The sequence below is a fragment of the Corvus moneduloides genome, chromosome W, assembly GCF_009650955.1.
Source record: "Corvus moneduloides isolate bCorMon1 chromosome W, bCorMon1.pri, whole genome shotgun sequence".
Lineage (NCBI taxonomy): Eukaryota > Metazoa > Chordata > Aves > Passeriformes > Corvidae > Corvus > Corvus moneduloides.
Genome location: NC_045510.1, coordinates 7,286,144 through 7,302,400, shown reverse-complemented (window position 1 = coordinate 7,302,400; position 16,257 = coordinate 7,286,144).

Sequence of the window (16,257 nt, the reverse complement as noted above, 5' to 3'; positions counted from 1 at the left end):
CACTGTGTAGATGTTGCTGAAAAGTTTAATGGCAGATATTTTTACACTTATATTTTTAGATTTTTTGATATAGTCTACTCTCCTTTTGCAATGAGACCTACTTTCTAAATCAAGTGGCTGATATACATTTGCTTATAATTTTTTCTTTTATTTTTTATTTAATATTTTTATTGAAAAATGTTGTTGCCATTAAGCAATATGGTGGTATCCAGATAGCTGTTGTTTATAAATGCCTCTGTTACCTGAAGCTAGGAAATGTTCCTCAGTTCAGATGTGAAATTTGGATTTTTGGTTTCACAGGCTGTGGTGTAAAAAGTGTATTTGTTTCACCTGTACCTGATGCTTCTTATAGTGAAGTGTGCATGGAATAGACAAACGAAGAAACTGTCAGAGGAAAAAAAAAAAGCTTCTTAAGGCAGAGACTTGGCGAATTTTGGAAATAGTCTTGCAGAATCTGTAAGCAGGAAGGATGGGTAGCTGATTTCTATGAGGTCAAATCTATGTCAAACAGCTATGAATGTAGTATTGATGAGAACTCTGGATATTATCTCAAAAACAAACTGGAAAAATATAAGTCGCACAGTACTAATACCTCGTGCAGCCTTCTTGTGTTAGGTAAGTATTGTAGTGTTCATAAATCAATTTTCTACTCATAAAATGTTTATTCAAGAGTACAGTTAAACCAGTAATATTACTGCCTAGAAGATATTGGTTTTTCTTTTTTTTTGGAGAACATTGAAATGAGCTTGCAGAATCTAACCTTTACTTGCCATTTTAACAATTAATGGAGTATTTTTAAAACTTTGCAGAATACATGTATTGCTGCAAAAAGAAATTTGTAAGTATGAGTGTTTTTTCATGGAGATTAAAAATATGTACATCTAGACTGAATCAGTAGGTAGCTTCGTATTAATACTTTAATCATAACAATGAACTTTCATACTTATTGAACAAGTCTGCTGTATAGCTTGTGTGTCAGTCTTTCCATTTGCATTAGATATTTTTTCAGCATGAAGGTGCTGATAATGTAGCTCTTTTAAAAATTCATTTCCTTCCAATGTTCTTTGTCATGTATGGAAGCCATATTTTATTACAAAAATTAATTTGCTGCCTATGCAAACTGGCTTTTACATGTGTTGATATTTTAAGGTTGGGTTCAGAGAAATTTCCTATTCTGTAATGGAAATTAATGACTCCGATTGATTAGTTTGAAAATATACCATAACAACCCCCCCCAAATCCTTTTGGAAGGATTCAAAACAAAATATAGTGGTGAACTAACCAATTTTGCATCTTATTGTTAGATGTATTGCTGTCCCCTTCCCTTGTAGTGGTTAAATGTTTCTGAATATAGATATAGTTTAGATATTGGAATGAATATATTTACAATGTTTTTTGTAGGTTTGCTTTCAGCTGAATTACTACTGCTTTGAAGACAATTAAGATGGGCAGAACAACTTAATTCAGAAATCAGAGGTAATTTTACTAAGTTCTCTCCCCCTTACCCCACCTTGATTATTCATAAAGTTTTAATTAATTAAAATATTGGGTAGACTGTAAACTGAGTGTCTGGTAAAGGTGACACATTTACCTTTAGTTGCAACCTTTTCCAAAATTTTTCAGAGCTTCTGCAGTACTGAAATACTAAGAATAGTGAGTTAATGAAAAAAATTGTTTTATCTATGGGCACTGCAAAAATGTTTGATAAGATGGCTTATGTTAAAGACCTTGTAGAAAAGTAATTTAAAGCATGTGAAACTGCCTAAAGATTACTACAGTGGTGGTGGTGGTTTTTTTTTTCTTCCCTGTAACTTGCTATTTTGACCATAAATGAAAGTCTTGCACCTAAATAAGTATTTTAAATTCTTAAGCTCACTGAAGTACTTCTGTTCTGTGTGTGGTTTTGTCAATATCTAAAAGTTGACCTAGCTTCAGTATTTTGCTTTCTTTGAATGTTTTTGCTGTTTTGTTATTTTAACATACATTTCAGTTTTGCTGTTTTGAAAATATGAAAACTGTAGAACATAAATAGGAGTGTTTCTATAATTGCTTGGGGCTCTTCTAGATGGAGTCTTGGTATGGCTGGGCTTGGCTGAATGAACTGAGCCACGTGTAAAGCAACCAAACTAACAGAATTACCTTCCTCATTCTCTTTTAGTTGCGTCGGTGTTTTGCTTGAAAACACTTAGTAAATGGGAAAAATTCAGGTGTGAGTGGCCATTTTATTAGATTTTGTCTATTATGTGGCCATAAACATAGTAATACAAGTACTTGCTTTTTAAATCATAGAAAAAGTGATATCTGTCTTTTACAAGCTATTAACTTCCAGTGCTATGTGGCACTTTTATCTCTCGACAAGAGGTTCTCACTGAAATCAAGGAATTGCATTCTCTCCACTTACTATTTTGGGTGACATTTTATCTGGTCTCCTTTCTCTTCTGTATGTTTTGAAGAGTTTGCTTTTTAGCTTTATTAAATTAACTTTCTTTACATTTTTCTGGTTGCTGGTAGGATAGTTCTTTTTTTCTTTTCACTGTGTTTTGCATTTGGGAAGTGCAGTTGTTCTTATTTATATGTGTATGTATTTGACACAGATTCAGGCATGTGCCCTTGTACCCTAAGCAAAATTCATGCTTGGGTGAGGACCATTGAGGAGAAAATGCCTAGCATGCTGGTCCTTCTTTAGGACCATTCAGAGTGTGTTAAGTGGTTTGCAGACAACTATAAAGATAAGGTCCTTGCCCTGGAAAGATTATACTTTAAACCTTGATGTAAACATAGTTTTTGTACTGGAATAACTGTCAGCAACTTGACTCTTTTACTGATGCGTTTATTCTGGTAGAATTCTAAAGTGAGTACCTTTCTTGAGAAATTATATTCAATGGTGTAGGCTGCTCTTCTGTGAAAAAACTGCTGGTGGAAGCTTTTCAGTTTAAACTTGCTTAATAGAAACAAAATCTGTAAAATTATATAAGGAAATTGTGTCGATATCTACTTTGTTAGTACTTCGCAAGCTAATGTACTTCAAGATTTTTTTTCTCTATTCTAGTGAGATTTTTCTGTTTAAAATGTGTGAGTAAAACGGTTTGATAGTGATACTTCATCTGTAATTTCTAAGGAATTTGCTCTTAGTTCTTTAGTACTAGTATAGATGTATGGGGTGTTAGGGCAATTAGGGAGGTCACCGCTGTGTTCCCCAAAGCGTTTTGAGTGCAAGACCGCTCGGGTGCATTCGTTCACGCTAGCAGGCTTCTCTTTTCAGCCTGGCGCAGATGTTATGCGCTGGTGATACACGCACACACACACTTATGCCAGATAGCTCAATATTACCAGAGATAAGGAGCCGAGGCGGGCCCTCTGCATGGCGTGTTCCACAGACGAGGTTTATTTCATCCTCTGCAGAGGTAACCAGGTGCGAGAGAGGACGAGCATGCTTTTTGAGCAGCTTTACATAGTGTTCTATAGCCAGTAATCTGAGGGCACATGGGCGGTACAAAGGCGGGACCAGGGAAGGGAACCAATGAACAGAGGAAAGGGGCGGAGTGGGGGACCAGGTCAGGTATGCAACCGCACAGGCTGCTGGGAGAGGTAGTTTTCTTTAACCAGGGTCTGGGGGGTGTGTAAGGTTGCATTTCATCCACAAGGAGTTGTGGGAGAGGCTTTTCCTTTACTCGCACAAAGGTGAGAGTGGCATCTCAAATATCTGTGTTTTTCCACCAGCAGGCCTTTGCTATTTCGTGGCTCTCTGGCCCAGCAGCTGGCTCAGCTGTTGCCTCAGTGACTCCAACATTTCCCCCTTCTTTATTCAAAGGAAAAGCTTCTCCTATTTGCTTAATCAGGCACCCAAAAAGACTTAAAACTATAAAAATTATTAGAATCACCCACAGTCCAGCTTTGAGTAAGGATGTCACTCATCCTCTGAGTCCCCATTGTCCAAAAAGGTTTCCAACCCAATCTGATTCTCCTTCTACCTTCAGTTCTTTTATTTGGTCCTTCATTTTCTGTATCGTGGCGAGGATGCTTTGGCTATGAGAGGACAGGTTAAAACAGCACAAACCTTCAAATTCCTCACAACCATGTCCATGGGCAATAAAAGAAAATTGATTGCCGCTCTGTTTTGCAGCATGGTGTGCCTGGTGGTTTCTTCATCCTCAAGTAGTTGAGACAGGGCACTCGATGTTAGGTTAGCATGCTTTCCGATCCAGCACTCAAGGTGGGTGAGTTCACCTAGGGCTTTTGCTGCTGCTACCCCAGGTAGGAAATATGATGCAGCGATCCTTTTAGACAGTGACCAACTAACAACTTCGCTATCATAATTTGGGTCTAATTGCTCTATTTCCCTCTTTTGGTAGGCCAATTGGGTATGATTTCTCCAATACATCATTTGGGTTTTGTTGGGTGCTAGTACAGAAAGCCTGCCAAGAGTGCACGGTCCCCCCCGAAACTGGGATGGGATTCCAGACCATGCCTGATTTCCACAAATCAGGAACCTGCCCGTAGGAAGCGCTTTGGGATAAATGGGTGATTCAGTTGGGATGAGGTGCTTGTCTTGGCACCAATTGTTAATGGAATATACCTTTTCACAAGGTGTTACATCTCTGTTATAACTCAGTCTCTGGTGGTTTGCACTGGATAATGTCCCTTTATTCAGGCTGAAGAAAAATCTGAGGCAGTGGGTAGCCTGGGAGGACCCCAGTAGTACCAATTCATGGGGTTCCTCTGGTGCTGTCACCAGCGTGTTCATCCATTTATCCCAAGCATCTACTGGGTAGAGTCCCTGACCTGAGAAGGGCGGTTCATCCTCACAGAGAGGGATCCCCACCAGGCACGACGAAAGTGGGTCATTGACGCTGCCCATTGACAGGCACATATGGTCTTGCTGGAGTGATTTTGCCAGCATGACCCACACATTGGCCTTTGGCTGCGGGACAATCCATGAGATGACCTCTGATGGTAACAGGATCCAGAAGACCAGGAGAAAGCGGAGGTAGGCAGTTACAGGCATGGTGGTGAGTGAGGTATGGGTAGTCCTTTTTCTGTGGGATTTCAAGCAAAAATGATTAAAGAAGGGTTTTTCATTATTTTTTCTTTTTCCCTCTCACCCCCCTCCCCTTTTTTTTTCTTATATTTATGAGGTAGTTAGCACACGGGTAAGGGGGTTGTGAGGTAGGGAAACACAAGAGGGTAGTATATAAGGGGTCTTAGGGTTTCAGATTTTTTGAGAAACAGCCTGGAGGTAGCACAGTTGGACGTTCATATGTCCAGTATCTTGTACCAACGTCTTCTCCAGGCGGCACTTGTTTCCTTGTCTGGGGTCTCCTTGTCACAGTCTGGGGTGTTGTCTGTTGTCTCCTCAGGAGCTGTCACTGATGGTCCAAGGTATGGCTTTACATTCTTTCCAGGTATCCACTTGGGTCCTGAAGGTGTGGAAACACAGGCATATCCCCTCCCCCATACGATTAGCGGGAATGGGCCCAAAATTTGATGGCTTTCCGGATCTTTGACTAACACCGGCGGTTGTTCCTTTAATTTGGCTTGGGTCAAATTAGTGAAATGCCGAAATACTGGGGGAGTAGGCTCTGAGAACTAATTATTCAAGAAACTTATTGTGAACAGGGCCTTACAGAGTCTCACAATGGGAGAATTGACCTCTGTCCCTCCCTGCTGTTGGTCCAGGACTCTTTTAATAGTTTGATGACCTCTCTCAACTATAGATTGACCTGTGGGGGAGTGGGGAATGCCTGTGGTATGCTGGATACCCCACAAATTGAAGAATTCTTTGTGTTTGTTAGAGATGTAAGCTGGAGCATTATTGGTTTTTATTTCTGCAGGGACACCCAGGGTAGAAAAAGCAAGGAGAAAATGTTTCATAACATCCTTTGCCTTTTCTCCTGCATGAGCTGATGCGAACGCAGCTCCAGAAAACATATCCACGGAGACGTGTACATATTTTGATCTTCCAAATTGGGGGACATAGGTTACATCTGTTAGCCCCGGAACCCAATGATGGCACCTGGAAGCTTTGGCAGCTGGGACAGGTTGCTACAATTGCCCTTGCCTGGTCTTTAGGCAGTTTAAACATTCTCATGAGGGCTGGAGCGTTCTGATGGCAAAACTGATGGCTCAGTTTTGCTTGAGCGAATGTGTCTTGTACGTTGGGGACTTGTACCGGCATTGCAAGAGCATCTGCCCTCCAATTCCCTTCGGCAACAGGCCCAGGGAGATTGGTGTGTGACCTCACATGCATCACGTGGAAGGGATGCTTTCGGTGGGACAGTAGAAAAACAAGCTTCGAAAGCAATCTATTCAATTTTGGGTTGGACACCTCTTTTAACAAAGAGTGCTCTGCTCTGGCAATTACTCCGGCTACGTAAGCTGAATCTGTCACCAAATTAATAGGTTCCTCGAACCTCTCGAAAGCTCTAACTACAGCTGCTAGTTCTGCAATCTGTGGGGAACCATCCACCACCTGTACGTCAGATTCCTACGTCTGCATCTTGGGGTCCTTCCACGTCATCACAGATTTATGAGAACTGTCTGACCCATCTGTAAAGACTGTCAGAGCTTTGAGAGGGGTTGGGCTTTGAAGTTCTTTTGGAGCCAAATGAAAGGCCAAATTGAACAATTTATGTTTTGGATTGTGAATTGAGACTTTGCCTGGGTAGCTGTCCAGAGTGAACTGGAGGTTTTCATTCTTCTGGAGCAAGTGTTCCAGGACACCAGTTTTCAATGGCAAATAAATGCATGAGAAATCACACCCCGCAAGGGTACGGAGGCGTGCTCTGGCTTTCACAATCAGTTGTGCCATCAGTTCCTGTGGTGTGGTGATAGTTTTGAACAGCTGATGCGGCAAAAAGACCCACTCTATTATAAGAAGAGGGTGTTTTTGTGCTGTGTCCCACTGAAAAATCAGCCCATGCAACTTGGGGGACTTACCCAAGATGATGAAACAAAGGGGCAGTTCCGGGCTGGTCCGGTGGGCCTGGCGAGAAGACAGGGCAAGCTGTACCTTTTCAATAGACTCTCAGGCTTCCTCCGTGATGACTCAGGGGGAGTCCAGGTCATCGCAGCCTTTCAGGAGGTTGAACAGCGGAGCCAGATCTTCTGTCGTGAGTCCCAGCAGAGGATGAACCCAGTTGATAGAGCCACACAGCTGGTGCAGGTCCCTGACAGTCTTTGGGTTATCCTTGATGGCAAGCTGCTGGGGCACGATGGTCCGTTCGCTGATGCGGAGTCCCAGGTAAGTCCATGGGCAGGTACACTGGATCTTTTCTTGCTGTATTTCAAACTCTTCCTTTTCGATGGCCTGAACAGTTTTTTCTAGAGTCAAGTCCAGGTAAGCATTGTCCGGTGCACAGATTAATACATCATCCATATAGTGGAGGATAATGGACTTTGAGAACTCTTTGTGGACAGGGGACAGGACACGGGCAACACACCATTGACAAATTGTGGGTGAGTTCTTCATTCCCTGGGGAAGAACCCACCAGTGGTACCCGCGCAATGGGGCTTGCCGGTTGAGAGATGGGACAGAGAAAGCAAACCTGGGAGCATCACGGGGATGCAGAGGTATATTGAAAAACAATCTTTGATGTCTAACACAACAAGCTTCCATTCTTGGGGAAGCGTAGAGGGTGAGGGCAACCCTGGTTGCAGGGGTCCCATGTCTTCTATTACTTCGTTAATTTTCCTAAGATCGTGGAGCAATCGCCACTTGTCTTTGCCTGGCTTTTTTATTACAAAGACAGGAGAGTTCCAAGGGCTATTGGTGGAAACTATATGGCCTTTGGCAAGCTGTTCTTCTACGAGGGACTCGAGAGCACGTAGTTTTTCTGCTGATTGGGAGCACTGTTCCGTCCAGATTGCCTTTTCTGTCTTCCAGGTAAGATGAGGGACAGCGCTCTGTACAGTGGCCCCTGATAGAAATCCTGTGGCTTTGGGATTTCTAGTCGAGTTTCCCACTGGGAGAGGAGATCTCTGCCTCAGAGCGTAAATCCTGAGTCAATTACAAAAGGCTGGACTGTAGCTACATGACCATCAGGTCCTTCTACCATGATGTTGTTAGTACTCCTCATAGAAGTAGCTGATCCCCCTATCCCCGTGATCCTCCCGTTCATCAGTTTGACTTTCCATTCTCTGGGCCACTCAGCCCGAGAAATGATAGTCACATCTGCTCCTGTATCTACCATCCCTGTTAAGTAAACAGTGGCTTTCCTGTTGTGCAGCTTACAATGCAACATAGGTTTGTCCCTGCCCACAACTTCTGCCCACCATATGGACAGTGTTCTGTGGCACCATGGGAATTCCTGGGGGAGTAGGATGGCCTGTGCAATAGTTGTCCCTTTGCTCATGAACCATGGAGGGTTGTTACAGGAAACAGTAACAGTAATTTCACTGTTTGATTCCACAATTTGTACCTCAGGACAGATAAAAAGTTCAGGTGGTCCACTCACAGGGTCTCTCCTGATCAGAATGTCTGTAGTCCTGTCCAGAGACCCAATTTGTCTCACAGTTATTGTGTGTGGTGCATTGTCCTCAAAGAGAAAAGAAGTCCCACTCACCAAGACCTGATGAGTCTTTGTTTGCTTACAGTTCTGAGATTTGTCTTTCAGGCTGGAAGCGTGGTGGGGGAATATGGCTTGATGCTTAGTGTCGTCACGTGGGGCCGTCCTGCGCTTCATCATCTGTTTCCTGATGGTTTCTGGTGGTGCTTGCATTTGGGACAGTCTGGGGGGACAGGCTTGGAACCTTTGTTATTATCCTTAGGTTCAGGACAATTTTTAATCAGGTGTTTAAAACTCCCACAGTTATAACATTTTGGCTTCTCTCTTTGTATCTTATTTGAAACTGCCAGTGCTTCCACCACCCCTTTTGACACTGCCTGGGCTATTGTCACCTCAGGAGATGTTAATTTTGTGCAGGCTTCGACCATTTGTTCAATTGTAGGAGCTGGGTCGAGTGGCAGAGCCCGAAGGATTTTTTTGCAATTTTCATTTGCATTTGCCATGGCCAATACACATAAAAGCTTTTTCTGGGCTTCTAAATTTTCAACCTGCTTTTCAATTGACTCTTTAAGTCTGTCTATAAACTTCATGAAGGGTTCGTCTGTTGCTTGCTTTATGGTGGAAAAATTATGAGAGGGGGTGGAGCCACAAGGCATTAGCAGCAATGCTCTTTCAGCTAATCTTTTAATATCGCCCAGGATCAATTCAGAAAGTGTTCTGACTTGATCCTGAGGCTTCACGAAATTACCCTGGCCGCAAAGCTGGTCGAATGTCAAATTTGATCTATTTGGGTCTCTTTGATAACTTTGGAGAAGGTCCTGCAATAACCTTTTCCAAGACCTTTCCCATAGCATGTACTCTGATGGGGTGAGCAAGCATGACATAAAATTTTTTATGTCATGTGGAATCAACGTGTTTGCAGCAAAGGTAGCTTGGATTAGGTTTTTGAAATAAGGAGAATTCCACCCAAAATCTTTTCCTGCTTTGCACAGTTCCTTTAACTGTTCATATGCAATTGCCTCCCACCTCGCGTTCCCCCCTCCTCTATCCAAGTGAACAGGAGCTGCTGTAACTTCAATCCTGTTTGCAAGCTCCCATTCACCACCCTTTGCAGTTTTTTTCTTTACTACTGCTCAATGATCGTCAGCGTCTGAGAGGTCGCTGTCTCCATCTGAGGAGGAGGAGGAGGGGTTATCCCGGTGCAGGGCGCAGCGGGCCGCGCGGCCCCGCCGGTGCATCCTGGCAGGGGCCGAGCTGCTTCCCGCAGGGCCAGCGGCGCTGCCGCTTCCGAGTTTGAGGGGTGGGGGCAGGGGCAGGCACGCCCTACTGGTGTGGGGGGTGGGAGCAGGGGCGGCGGCAGGGATCGGCTGGGCCGGGGCAAGACTGCCGGTGGATGGGGTGTGGACCTGGGTGGGACCTGCAGCCGGGGGGGGGGGGGGGGGGGCGTTGCAGGGATCCGCGCCGCTGCGGGGGAGGGGCTTGTAGCCAGGAAGGGAAGCCTGGTGGCCAGGGGAGGGTCCACCGTGGGTACACGTGCCACCGCGGCTTGGGCGGGGGGGGGCAGGGCCGACGCAGGAACAGCGAGCGACACAGGGGGCGGGGTTAGGGACGGGCTAGGGGTTCCTGGAAACACGGGCGAATTCAACAAGGAAGGCAACATGCCGGAGCGTAACACATGGTCTCCCCCATCTTGGCTGCTAACTAAGGTAGACTTTACAGGGGTTTGGGGAGTCGGAAAGAGGGTTAGGGGTTTCTCTGAGGCGGGGTGATCAGTCCCGACCTGAGGAGAGGCTAGGGGAGACCCAGAAAGATGAGGAGGCTGGTGGCTCCCCTGCACCGTGAGGTGGTTTGTACTTTCTGGGGTTCCCCAAGAGTCAGGGGGGAGGGAAACATAGGGAGAGGGGAGAAAAAAAGGAGTACCATCACCAAAAGAACCCGGATTCCCCAGCACAGCTGATTCAGTCTCTGAATTTTTAACTGATTGATAAATAGCAACTAACAAAGGAAAAAAACGGGCAACTGAGGTATCTCCGGTTTTTCTGAGAAGAGTGAGCTTTTCCCCAGCCTTATCCCAGAACTTCAGAGACTGAACAGAAGCCTTAGACACACCCGGGAAAAATTCAAACAGCCACCGGACAAAGCTTTTTAGGTTTCTCTTAGAAAAAGGCAATTTTTCCGCCTTAAGATAAATCTTAATTTGGATATAGACCTCCTGTTGGGGAAGGGATAATTTCCCACCCATCCTTCCCCAGAAACTCTTCCCAGCACTGAGAGGAAAAAAGTCAAACAAAAGAGTTCAAAAGGGGACCCAAACGGAGAACCACTTACTCAATCCGGTGCTCCAAGGGTCAAAATAAACTCGCAGTGCCAGTCCTCTGGTGTTTGGCTGGTCCTCCTGCATCTGGAGGGTCCCAGCCACCCTTCGAAGCAGACCTAATAGAACTTAAATCTGCTCCTTGGGAGCAGCAGCACAAAACCACGACTCCTGATAGCACGGAAGCCTCAGGGATGATTTTCCAGGGGCTTTTTAGCAAAGTCCCTGTTTGGGCGCCACTTATAGATGTGTGTGGTGTTAGGGTGATTAGGGATGTCGCTGCTGTGTTCCCCAAAGTGTCTTGAGTGCAAGACCGCTCGGGTGCGTTCGTTCACGCTAGCGGGCTTCTCCTTTCAGCCTGGTGCAGATGTTATGCGCTGGTGATACACACACACACACACTTATGCCAGATAGCTCAATATTACCAGAGATAAGGAGCCGAGGCGGGCCCTCCACATGGCGTGTTCCACAGACGAGGTTTATTTCATCCTCTGCAGAGGTAACCAGGTGCGAGAGAGGACGAGCATGCTTTTTGAGCAGCTTTACATAGTGTTCTATAGCCAGTAATCTGAGGGCACATGGGCGGTACAAAGGCAGGACCAGGGAAGGGAACCAATGAACAGAGGAAAGGGGCGGAGTGGGGGACCAGGTCAGGTATGCAACCGCACAGGCTGCTGGGAGAGGTAGTTTTCTTTAACCAGGGTCTGGGGGGGTGTGTAAGGTTACATTTCATCCACAAGGAGTTGTGGGAGAGGCTTTTCCTTTACTCGCACAAAGGTGAGAGTGGCATCTCAAATATCTGTGTTTTTCCACCAGCAGGCCTTTGCTATTTCGTGGCTCTCTGGCCCAGCAGCTGGCTCAGCTGTTGCCTCAGTGACTCCAACATACTAGGAGTATATTCTGTCTTGCAAGGAGAATTATTTGCAGACTTTATTATAAATAAACTTGAATGAGACTTTGTATTCTTTTTGTTTGGGTTTTTTGTGGTTTTTTTTGGTTTTTTGTTTTTTTTTTTTGTTACTGTGGCGTTTTGTGCAGTAGCATTACACAGTGGCTGATGGTAATGCCCTATGTGGTGCTATGAACTCTTCCACAATCATCATCTTTTGTATTTTGGGTAAAAATAGTCCGGGAAACAGCTGAAATAATATAGAATTGTTTTTCTGCTTTATATGCTGAGGATATTTTAAAACTGCCACCTTTTTTAACTGCTTTTTCTTTAGATCCTTGTGAAGACTCCAAAGTGCAAAAGCAGTCCTGGTGATTTTGTTACATAATATATGCTGAACTGGGTGGTGATGTTAGTGCACTAATGCTTCAGCTTTTGGTCTTTGATCCTTGCAGAGGACAAGAGATTAGCGTTTATCCAGCTTTCTGCTAAATGGTAATGCAAGTGTAGGATTTCAAGCAGAAGGAACCTGGTTGTAGTTTACCTTCAAATATGAAGTTATTCTGTGTTACAAAATAGTTAGCTTTTTTTAAAAATTTATATTTTTGGTACAGTGCAAGAAGCAAAAACTTCTTTGGATAAAAGTAATGGTCAAGGTATTCTAAGCTCTCTCATTAATTTTAGCTCTTTAAAACATTTCCTAAGAGATGTCTTGATTTTTGTAACAATAATATTTGATTCACAGAAGTGTTGTAAACCCTATTGCTTTTGAACCATATCTATATATGTTAAGGGTACCATACGATAAGGAGCAAGTGGTTGGGATTTTTAGAACACCAGTGTCCCACCAAGTCTGCCAACATTCTAGATCCTTATATAAAACAAAGGTAGTAAGTGCACTTTAGTTGATTCATCCTCACTTAAGGAACTTGGGTCCTAACTAGAAATGAAGGTGGATTTTTCTTACGTGTTTTTGTTTGTATTTGCTAAGTCACTGTAAAGCTAGGTTTTAGGGCTGTGTTTGTGTTAGAGGATGTGTTGGCTTTTTATGGTTAAAAACTTGACTGCTAGAGTTTAATTCAATACACTTCTCACACCCTGGCATGTCCTAAGACTTTTGGAAGTGTTCAAATTTGACAGAGGACTTTGTCCCATCGTCACTGTTCTGCAGGAAGCCTTAGATATCATACTTTTTTATTTTAAGATGAGACAAGAAGGTAAACGAAAGAAACAAATGTTCTATATTGGATGGTGTTGCGATCCGATTTAAACCCAGAAGGGCAAAGAAAACTAAGTCTCTGTGTATAAAATGGAAAGAACTTTGAAGGTTCAAAATATACCCAAAAAATGTGATTAAAACCAAATGAGGTTAGATGTTGGTGCCAAAAAATTAATATATTTTATTTAATAGTAAAAGAGGCAAAGAGAAAGAGGAAAAAAAATGAAAGAAAAAAAATAGAGAAAGAAGTGTGTGTGGGGGGGTGGGGGGACAGGGAGAGAGTGACAGGGGTTAGGTGGAAGCATATCAACCTTCCAGGGGTCCCAACGACATCTCATTGCTCCCCTCCATCTGGTCTTGGTGGTGAGGGTCCTCCATTTCCGCGGCCACGCTGTACCATGCTGAAAAGTATAGAATCCAGTGGATTAATATATGCTTTGGGCCAGGTGGGAATGCCCACATGCCTCCCTTGCGGGGGGCCAGTTTGATACTGTCCCTTGCAATACTATGAATCTGTTGCATCATCTGCAGTGCTCAGGTGCAGGGTCTGGGGCCTCCTCGGGGGGGGGGGGGGGGGCGCCTTGATGGGCCATGATACCCCCTCTTGCTGTGGATAAGCTTTTCCCCTGGTGAAGGGTCCCTCAGCTGGGCTTCTCTGCACAGCAGAGGATGGGTGTTAACTGTGCCTCTGACCAGAGGCTTTTCCAACACACCCAAAGCCTCTCTTCCCCCCACCCTTTGGTGTGAGGGTCTGGCAGCTGATAGCCCTGGGGCTTTGGTCTCCACTCCGAAGGTGTTAAGTGTGTGCTCTGTGTATGTATCCTTTTTCCCCAGCCCTGAGTTGTTACTTTCTTCATTAGTTTGCAGTCCAGGGCCCCAGTCAGAAGGCCTATTCAGGGTGTGGTGGTCTTCTCTGCAGCTTTTGTAATACAGTTTTGCTATAAGTCCTTCATGAAAATGTTTAAGTCATAAACTATAATATTTCAGTCTCTGACAGATGGTGGGGACACGGAAACTAAAACTGGAGATTTTACTTGCTCTGCAGTAGCACAGTTGAGGAAAGAGGCTCTAGCTGAATTGTTCAGAACTTTTCAATGTCCATTGAACCAGTGGGAGGGAAAACCTTTGAAGATTCAACTCCCTTTCTTATTAGTGGAGGTGTGAGTCTCTGAAAATAAATTTTAGAGCAGCAAAGAGCTTGAGAGAATTGCCATATCCAAATTTAACCTTGTTTGTAAATTATCATATAATGTAAACCCTCTTCTACATTGAAATGTGGGAGTGGGGGGTGGTGGTGGCACATGCATTTTCCTTTCCATGTGTTAAAAAGTTGGTTGTGAAGATTGAAGCTTAGTCTTTTGTTGTGGCTGTGCATTTAAGTGGAGAGAAAGGAAGGGAAATAAATAATCTTTAGTTCAAGTAAGTGTCACGCTTTTGCATCAATCTGTGATCAGTAGAAATGTTTCCATTTTCAAAAACTTCATAAAGCTTGTGTTAGGATTCAAATAGTCTTTTCTCTTGTATTAACCTACAAATTTTGGATAGCAAAATAACAACTTGAAACTAGCTTATTTTGCTTTGTTCAAACTAAATGAATTACAGAGTAAGGAAGATCTTTAATAAGCGATTTTTTTAAAGGGGAATAAAAATTGAGATGTATAAGGTTTAAACAAAAGTATTGTTTAAAACTTACACTTACCAACTTCAAATTAGCGCTACTCTTGACATAACAGGGAAGGATATTTTTATCACAATAAATTTTCAGTTTAAAAGAAAATGTGGGATTTTTTGTGGCAGAAGGAAAAAAGCTTTTGATGGAGTAGGTTATTTTAATGGCCTGCTTGGTTGAGAAAAATCCCGAACATTTCTGAAGAAGAGACTGTGTAGTCTGATGGTTAGGATTTGAGCATAGTTTCTTTGCCTAATTCAGAGCAAAACTTTGTAGTTCTGTGGCTGATGGTAAGTAGATGAAGTAAATATTTGAAGCTGGCCCAAGATGGGAGAGCTGAAGGGTCAATTTATTCTGTAGCTCTGTTATTCCAGAGTTGTTCAGTTTTAATGAGAACTTTGCCTGCTGCTGATGCTTCTTCAGGGAAAAAAATAAAAAAGACCTTGGCAAGTAGTTTTTTCTTTTTGCTGTAGTGAAATGAAGTACAATTGGTATTTGGCATATCTGGTATACATTCAATTTTAATTCCCTCATAGAAAATTGTGTGTCTCCCTTCCCTTCTTGTAGATGGCTGCTCTTTTCTAAGATGTCATGCAGACTTGCTTAGTGGGCCCCTCTGAAATTCATATATGCTTGGTTTGTCTTCCTGACTTAATAAGGATGTGATACACTTGCTGTAGCTCATTACCAAGCAAGCAAAGCAGCAGTAGCAACAGACTTGAGACACTGAGTAATATATAATATTTTATTTTTCCATTGTCATAAGAACACTCTATTTTAATTATGATGCCTTACAACCTTCTTTTACCCCATTTTTGAATTTTATACTAAAAATTATGATGGGGGGTGTTATCAAACAACTATGGAGTTGAGGGGTCGAGTTAAGGTTCCACATGCAGTTTATGGTATGCTGTTCTTATGCTAATAATAATCTGTGAGGCATTAGGTAAAAGAATAGGGTATGTTCTGCTTAGATATGCATACATGTTAATTTTAGATTTTCTGAAAACTACATATATACATATATCCACATGCAAAAGCATGAACATTCTGTTCATGGATTTCTCTAAGCAAATCAGTAGACTGAAGTTCTAAATGGTCTTCAGGGAACATCAAGAAATTTGAATTTGTATTTCCTTTCTAACTTTGGGAATTCATGTCATGAAACTCACTTTTTTTCTGTTAATAACTTTACTACTCTGCTTACAAGATTCAAGTATTCCTACCTATTTGAGTTTATATTTTTTATTTCAATCTTCTACCAATCTCTGAAATACCTAATGTCATGGAAACTGCTTCCTGTAAAATAATTTAGGCTATCCACAGTGTGAGAAGTATAGGAGCTGAAAATGCAGAACTATTTTTCCTTGTGTCTAGTTTCTGGTGACATGGGTTCAGCTGACAGGGATTTTTTCTAAGTTTTAGCATCATTTTAAAATGTGTTAGACAAATTAGTGTAGGTAGTTCAGGCAAGTAGTGTTATCAAATGTATTTTGCCAACAGTAATGAAATCTGTCTCAGATCATAGTGTGGCCTGGGGGGAGGGGGGGGGAACAGGGTGGAGAGGATGTACCACCACAATATTGAAGACAGCTTTCTGGGCTAGGGAAATATTTTTATTTCATATACTGAAGAGACCTTCCTGGAGTTGGATCTGTTCAA